Below are 7,836 nucleotides of genomic sequence, written 5' to 3'. Positions count from 1 at the left end.
TTCAATTTGGAATGTTATACATAGATCATCATTGCATATCATATTTTATTTGCATTTTGGCTTGATCCTAGAAATCCTATGCAACTCAAGGACCCATGGAGAGAGTTGGGGATTTTGTTACTTTCATATTTGGGGTTTTCTCAAATTTTGAAAATAGGATCATTTGATTTAATTATTTTATCTTCAATAATTCCAATTATAAAAATAAGTGAGAGGGAATAAAATGACTTTCCCAAATTAAAGGAATATTGAGGATTTAATAAAAAATCAAATAAGATTTTATTTTGGAGTTTTTCGTTGTTTTATTTGAATTTAGGAAAAATGCGCGTTTCTAAAAATTGCATTTAGGCCCCAAATAAATGTTCACCTTGTCCGGCTTGATTTTAGAAGTCGGGGAAAATTTATTTCGGGATTTTTGGAGTCCGTCTAGTATTTCTTTTATTTTTTTTTCTGCACGAAACTATTAAAAAAATGAACCGACCTAGCCGGGGCGTACCCGACCCGGACTCTCGCCCGGCCGGCCTTTATAAGCCAGGGGAGCCCAGCGCCGCCCTAACCCTAGACGCCGCCGCCCCGAGCCGCCGTTGTCGCCGCTGCCCGCTGCCGCCGCCTCCGCCGCCGCTCGCGCCGCGCACCGTCGCCGCCTCGCCGTCGACCGCTGCCGCCGGAGGTAGCCGCCGCCGTTACCGGTCCTCACTGGTTAACCGCCCGGTTTTTTTATAAAAACCACGATCGTTTTCTTTTTTAGATCGGGTTACTTTTTTCCCGGTTAAGTTTATTTAGCGGACGTTCGTCCGTACGTTCGTTTTAACGAACGGTTTTCGTCGTTTAGCCACAGACAGTGAACGTTCGTTCGTTAGCCTGTTTGTCGTTTTTTTCTTCTCGGGTTTTCCGCGATTATTTCTGATCGCGATTTCTGATCTGATTTTCGTTTTAGTTATACTTTTCGCTCATTTATCGGAATCAGGCGATTCAAGCGCCTAGAGTTTCGTGTCGAAACCCTCTTTCCGTTTAACCAACTCAAACAAGTTTTTGTTTCTGTAAAATTTGACTTAGATCCAGATTAGTAAACGAAGCTTGTTTCTTTCGCTGTTTGACTTTCGTTGCTTCGTTTGATTTGATTCTTTTTGCAAACCGGAGTTCTTAAGTTGAACTTTCTGGTTGGGTCTCTTATTCGAGTTTTACCTGTGCTTTCGATGAGTGCTTATTATGTGCTTGTTTGTTTGCGATAGAGTACCCGGAGTGCACCGCTTGCTACTTCGAATCTCTAGGTTTCACGGATCATCAGCAAGGCAAGTAACACTTTGATCATACCATCTTACTTCCCAGTTTTATTGCATTAGATCAATCCTCAAACATTGCATGATTAGGATCTAATTAAATTGTGGGTTTTGGGAAAGTAGATGAGGTAGTACCTATTACCTGTTTTATTATCAAACCCTTGGGAGTTACTTCTACGTTTTCTTATATTGCCATGCTATGCTAGTAGATGTGGATTGGGTGAGTGTATCCATGACAGATGTGAGATTGTTAATTAATGGTTTATTTAAGGTGGCAACTTTAATACACATGTGGGTGGATTGAGGCACCTGGGTATTGCAGCGATTGCCTGTTTTTCTTTATGGACCGCCACCCAGGCTCAAAGGGATCATGAGATTATTCATACTAGAAACCTCCGTGTGCAGCCACAAGCTACTATGGGCTCTAGCATAGTTGATTAAGTCGTGCAAACTCTTACAGTGGTAGACTAGCAGATGTAGGGGAAAGTAGGTGTAACGGTCTACCCGATCGTAAGGTGCTAGCGCTTCTGAAAGTCTATGTCTCGGTCATCTGTTTCTCAAACACCATGTAGTGCGAGAATCCCAACGGAGGAGATTGAGTCTTGTGGGGAAAAGTGCGCAAACCACTGCAGAGTGTATAAACTAATCATGATTAGCCGTGTCCCCGGTTATGGACGTCTTGAGTATCTAGTACTTGGATTATCATGTGAATCTCATCATGTGACTTTAATTAATTTTGTTGGGTTTTAATGATAATGTTTAATTGGGATTGAGAGGGTGTCTACACTCTCAATGTTTAACAACCACCATGATAGTTAAATAAAATTTATTCCTTTGAAGTAGGGAAAAACTGGCTTTACACAAAACCGTAACCATTGAGCTTTCCACCAGCCATATAAGCATGTAGTATAGCCTATTTCCGTTCATTACTCTCTATGTGTTACATTGCCAGCATATTCCATGTGCTGACCCATTTTCAGGCTGCAACGTTCATGTTGCAGACTTTTCAGACGACGTAAGGTGCCTTTAGGTCGTGGTTCTATACTCAGTGATGCCGTTGGAGTTGATGGACTCACTTATCTTCCAAGCCTTCCGCTGTTATCGTAATTAGATGGCCTTAAGCCATATTATTTGTAATAAGTTCTCTTTTGAGACACTCGTTGTAATAAGTGTGTGATTGCTACTCTGTTATAAATCCTTCAAGTACTATGCGTGTCAGAATTACTGTTCCAGGGATGACACTGAAGCACAGAGATCATACTGTTTGAGGTCTAGTCGCTACAAGATGGTATCAGAGCACACGCTGACTGTAGGACACGACCACTAAGCTAAAGCCCTAGATCACTAATCACTCTTCTCATTTCTGACTCCTCATCTTTTCTACTCTTTTAGGATGGCGGATGCAAGGAACAAGTTCACGCAACCAGATGAAGATGCACCCTTTGGATGCCACCTGAAGGAAGTCACTAAGTACCTGAATATCAGAGTACCAAGCTTCACCGGGACCTATAACGCCACTTTACCCGAGGAGGAGCGCTGGATGATTCAAGTTCAAGTTCCAGGAAGGACGTTCACGCCAGTCACCGAGCCCATAGAGTTTTCCTTTGATGCACCAACCTGGAGTCTAGGAAAGAGCATGGCAGCCCACATCACCATGGGACGTATTGGAGAAGTTTACTGCAATGATCTCAAGGATACTATCTACCAGATTTGTGGGCGCCGAGATGAGCACTAGGAAATGATCAGCACCAAGAAGGATAGATCAATTGCAGCTTTTATCCAGGAGTTAAAGAAGCACATTCGACGTCAGGAGAACCAGATGTGCGCAGATATGATAGATCTAAAGAAGGCGATGACAAGAATCACGGAGCTGGAGGAAGAACTCAAGGCTACACGTGAAGATTATGAGGAGGAAATCGTCGTACTAGTGGATAAGAATGACGACCTGATTAAGAAGATCAGAATATCCATGGGAGACCCCACACCAGTAGAAGAAGACAAAGAACCCAAGGAGATTCGCCCGGAAGACTACATCATCATCGATGACACCGACTCTGACTTGAGCGATGATGACTTTGAAGACGAAGCTGGAGTAGATATCATGGAGTCTGCAACCGAGGAATATTTCTAGTAGACCACCACATCAGTAGTAGTATTCCACCATGTAAATAGAGTAGTCCAAGCACTTTTGCGATAGTTAGACCGATTGTATACCCTTGTTTGTTTATTTGAGTGAAATTTTTGTGTTTGTCTCATGTGCATATGGGTAGTGCTTTCTCATTAGACCTCATTCTATTCTAATCTCTCCCCTCTAAACCCATCAGATGCCTCCGAGACGTGACAATGGATTTGCATTCCCATCGGAGCTCACTCAGTTGATCTAGCAGTAGAATGCGTTGATGTAGTTGCTAGTCCAGAATCAGAATCAGGGGAACAACAATAAAAACAACCCACCACCACCACCACCTATTGATCACTTAACACGTTTCCTTAGAATAAATTCGCCGGTGTTCTCCAGTAGCACTGAGCCTATAGTAGCAGATGATTGGCTCCGCAAGATTGGAAGGGAGTTAACCACTACAGGATGTACTAACCCTTCAATCAGTACATCCTGCATGCTTAACACTAAATGATGAGTTAAGCATGTAGTTGATGGAAGCAGCAGCAGATTGAGAACTGCAAGAGGAAGTATGGACAAGGGAAGTACAATTGAGGAGCTCATCAGAAGCCACGTTTTACCCCGAAATCGGGAGGACATTTTCAGCATACCCATGGTGGAGGAGGTTCGCATAATCATAATGGCCCCAAGAACGGTAATGGGAATGGGGGAAGCAACGGTCAGAACCGTACCAACCCATCAACTCCAGCTAAGAGAGACCTGAGCCAAGTCACTTGTTATAAGTGTCAGAAGACCGGACATTATGCCAATGAATGTCATGAAACCTAGAATGGAAATGGAAATGGAAGCTCTGGGAGGAACCCGAACCCTTTCAACAGGGGACAGGTGAACCATGTTAATGTGGAGGAGGTTGAAGCCTAGCCAGATGCAATAATAGGTAAGTTTTTGGTTAAGTCATTTACTGCAATCGTTCTTTTTGATACTAGTGCATCGCATTCATATATATCAAGGGGATTCGTGGATGAGTATAAACTGCCCACCAAGGTTCTTAGAACCACCATGTTAGTAAGCTCACCAGAAGCGGAGTATATGGCCAGTAAAGGATGTTTTCAAGTGCCATTGAGTATAGGTACGCATGTGTTTCCCTCGGATTTGATCATTTTGGAATCGCAAGGTTTGGATGTAATTCTGGGTATGGATTGGCTATCGATGTGTGGAGGAAATATCGATTGCGCCAGTAAGTCGACTTTGCTTACCACTCCAGAAGGAAGAAGGATCAAGTATGTGTCACAGCATGAGCCGAAGAGGACACAAGTAAATTCCCTATCAGGAGTTGTATAGGAGGAAGTACCGGTGGTAAAGGATTTCCGGATGTATTTCCAGAAGAATTGCCCGGCATGCCACCGGATAGAGACATTGAGTTTTTGATTGAGCTTTTGCCAGGCATGTAGCGACCTGACCCGAATGGATCAAGTCTCTGTGCTTAAGTGTCATCCCTGGATCGGTATGCTGACACACACAGTACTCGAAGGATTTATAACAGAGGTAAATCACATGTATAAAGTAACGTAAATACTATTACCTCAATCCATATAGCGAAAGCAACAAGGTTGTGGATTCCCATCAACACCAACAGCAAAGTTGAGTGTAGAAATCGTAACCCTAACGTATCACTTACTCGTCGTAAGAAACCTGCAACATGAGACGTTGCAGCCCGAAACGGGTCAGTACATTGAATGTACTGGCAAATTCACACCATAGAGAATGATGAACAATGGCTATCACTATATGCATATATGGCTGGTGGAAAAGCTCTATGGTTATAAGGTTTTTGCGTAAAGCCAATTTTTCCCTACTGCAATGGAATACATTTATTTAACTATCATGGTAGTTGTTAAACATCGAGAATGGTTGACAGCATTCCGATCCCAATTAAGTGAACAATTAAAACCCAACAACATTAATTAGAGTAACATGTTGAGATTCACATGATATTCAAGTACTAGATACTCAAGATGTCCATAACCGGGGACACGGCTAATCATGATTAGTTTATACACTCTGCAGAGGTTTGCGCACTTTTCCCCACATGACTCGATCGCCTCCGTTTGTTTTCTCGCACTACATGGTGTTTGAGAAACGGATGACCGAGACATAGTCTTTCAAAAGCGCTAGCACCTTACATGTGGGGTAGACCATACCACCTACAACCCCTACATTTGCTAGTCCACCCCGTAAGAGTTCGCACAACTTAGTCAACTATGCCAGAGCCCATAGTAGCATGTGGCTGCACACGGAAGTTTCTAGCATGAATTATCTTATGATCCCTTTGAGCCTGGGTGGCGGTCCGAAATAAAAACAGGCAAGTCCTGATAGACATCATGTGCCTCAATCCACCCAGATGTGTGTTTAAGTTGCCACCTTAGATAAACCATTAAAATTATCAACTCACATCTGTCATGGATATCACTCACCCAATCCACGTCTACTAGCATAGCATGGCATAATAAGCAAACGTAGAAGTAACTCCCAAGGGTTTCATAATAATACAGGTGATAGGTACTACCTCATCTACTTCCCATCCCACAATTTAATTAGATCCTAATCATGCAATGTGAGAGGATTGATCTAATGCAATAAAACATGGGTTGTAGAAAAGGTATGATCAAAGTGTGAACTTGCCTGCAATGTTGATGAAGATGATTCGCACTCAAAACTCTTGATAGCTCTACTCGTCACACTCCGGTCAATCTATCGTAAGCAAGCAATAGTAACCACACATAAGCAATCACTCAAAAGATCAGAAAGATCGAAGAAGACGATTCGGAAACATCAAAACCAAGCAAATAACTCTTGCAACATAAAACAATTTCTAACAGTACCAAAATTATGTGAATTTGGCCTTATTAGAATGTTTAGGTCAAGAGCTTCGATTTGCAAAAAGAATCAACTAAATCGGAGTTACGAAACTCAAGTTATGATCAAACGGAGTTTGAATTCAAATCTGGTCTAATTCAAATTTTAAACTTTTCAAAAACATGTTTGAGTTGGATTAATGGATAGAGGGGATCTTAACGAAGACGTGGGCGTTGGTTTCGTTGGATTTGGACTAACGAGTAAAAAGCTGTGCTTGTTTGAAGAACAGGGCTAAACTGTAAAGAAAATCCTCACATATAGGTCCCTGGCCGAAATAACAGAAAAAGAAAAATACTAAACAGTGAACGTTCACTACTGAACCCTAACGAACGAAAACCGTTCGCTAAAAAGATCTAAACAGTGAACGCCCGTTAAATAAAAATGGTTTATATAGAAAAAAACCAAGTTGAATCAGACCGGTCGGCGGAGGTTTTTACCACGGTTCTCTGCGGTTTGACGGTTTTCGCAAGAAAACCGGCGGTGGCGAGGTTAAACTCCGGCGACAGCGGCCGGCTCGGCGGCGGCGGCCAACTCCGGCGAGGCGGGGTGGTGGCGACGGCGGCAGAGTGGGGCTGCGGGGCGGGGCAGCGAGCAGCAGAGGCGGCAGCTAGCGGCGCGGGGCGGCGATGAGATGCATCGGCGGCGGCGTGGGGCGGCGGCGGTCACGGCGAGAAGTGGCGGCAGGCGCGGCGAGATGCGGCAAGATGAGGAGAGAGAGGGGGTCCGGGCGGCGCTATTAAAGGGGCAGCGACCGACTTGGGCGAGGGGCGACGGTGCCGTGGCGCCGCGGACTTCGGGGAAGTCCTGATCCGAGACGGCGGGGAAGACGGTGGCGGCGCGGGCTGGGCGGGCGACTTGGGCCGGCCCAGTCAGTCGATCCGAAAGTTTTTTTTTGGGCCGGCCGCTCGGTGCAGTTTTTTTTTACAGAATGTGATAAACTGAAAAAAGAAAATAAAATAAAACTTTATATAGGCATATTATATATCAAAATTTTCAGAAAAAGATTTTCTACGACATGAACATTTTTCTAGCATTAAATAAAATACACACAAATTCTAATAGTTCAAAGAGTGCTACTGGTCTATTAAAATCCAACTAAAATCATTTTAAAAATACCAAAATGATTTCAAATTAATTTTTCTCCAAGTTTCTATTGTAGGGAATCATGTTACCCTAATTTCCATATATTTTATTTTTGGAGAAAAATAATTTGAATAAAACTCAAATAACTCCAAATTGAAAATAAATTCAAAAGAACTTTGAATTTAATTCTTTAAAACTCCCAACTCATATTTCATATAATTTGAAGAAGTCATTTTATCTCTCTCATGAAAATCATTGAGTTGCATAAAGTTCCAGAATCGGAAATATTTTGAAATGAAATTCAAATATTTTCAACACCCCTTGTCATTTAAATAAATGGAAGAAGTCATGTCATCTTCTCTCCGGGGTTTTGTGTTTGAAAAGAATTTGAAATCATGGAGATCAGAAAGCAAATATGAAAGTTTGGGGAAGTCCTTT

This window comes from Triticum urartu, chromosome 6, assembly GCF_003073215.2.
Source record: "Triticum urartu cultivar G1812 chromosome 6, Tu2.1, whole genome shotgun sequence".
NCBI classification, from domain to species: domain Eukaryota; kingdom Viridiplantae; phylum Streptophyta; class Magnoliopsida; order Poales; family Poaceae; genus Triticum; species Triticum urartu.
The sequence above is the reverse complement of the archived record's forward strand: the minus strand, read 5'-3'. Positions refer to the sequence as shown.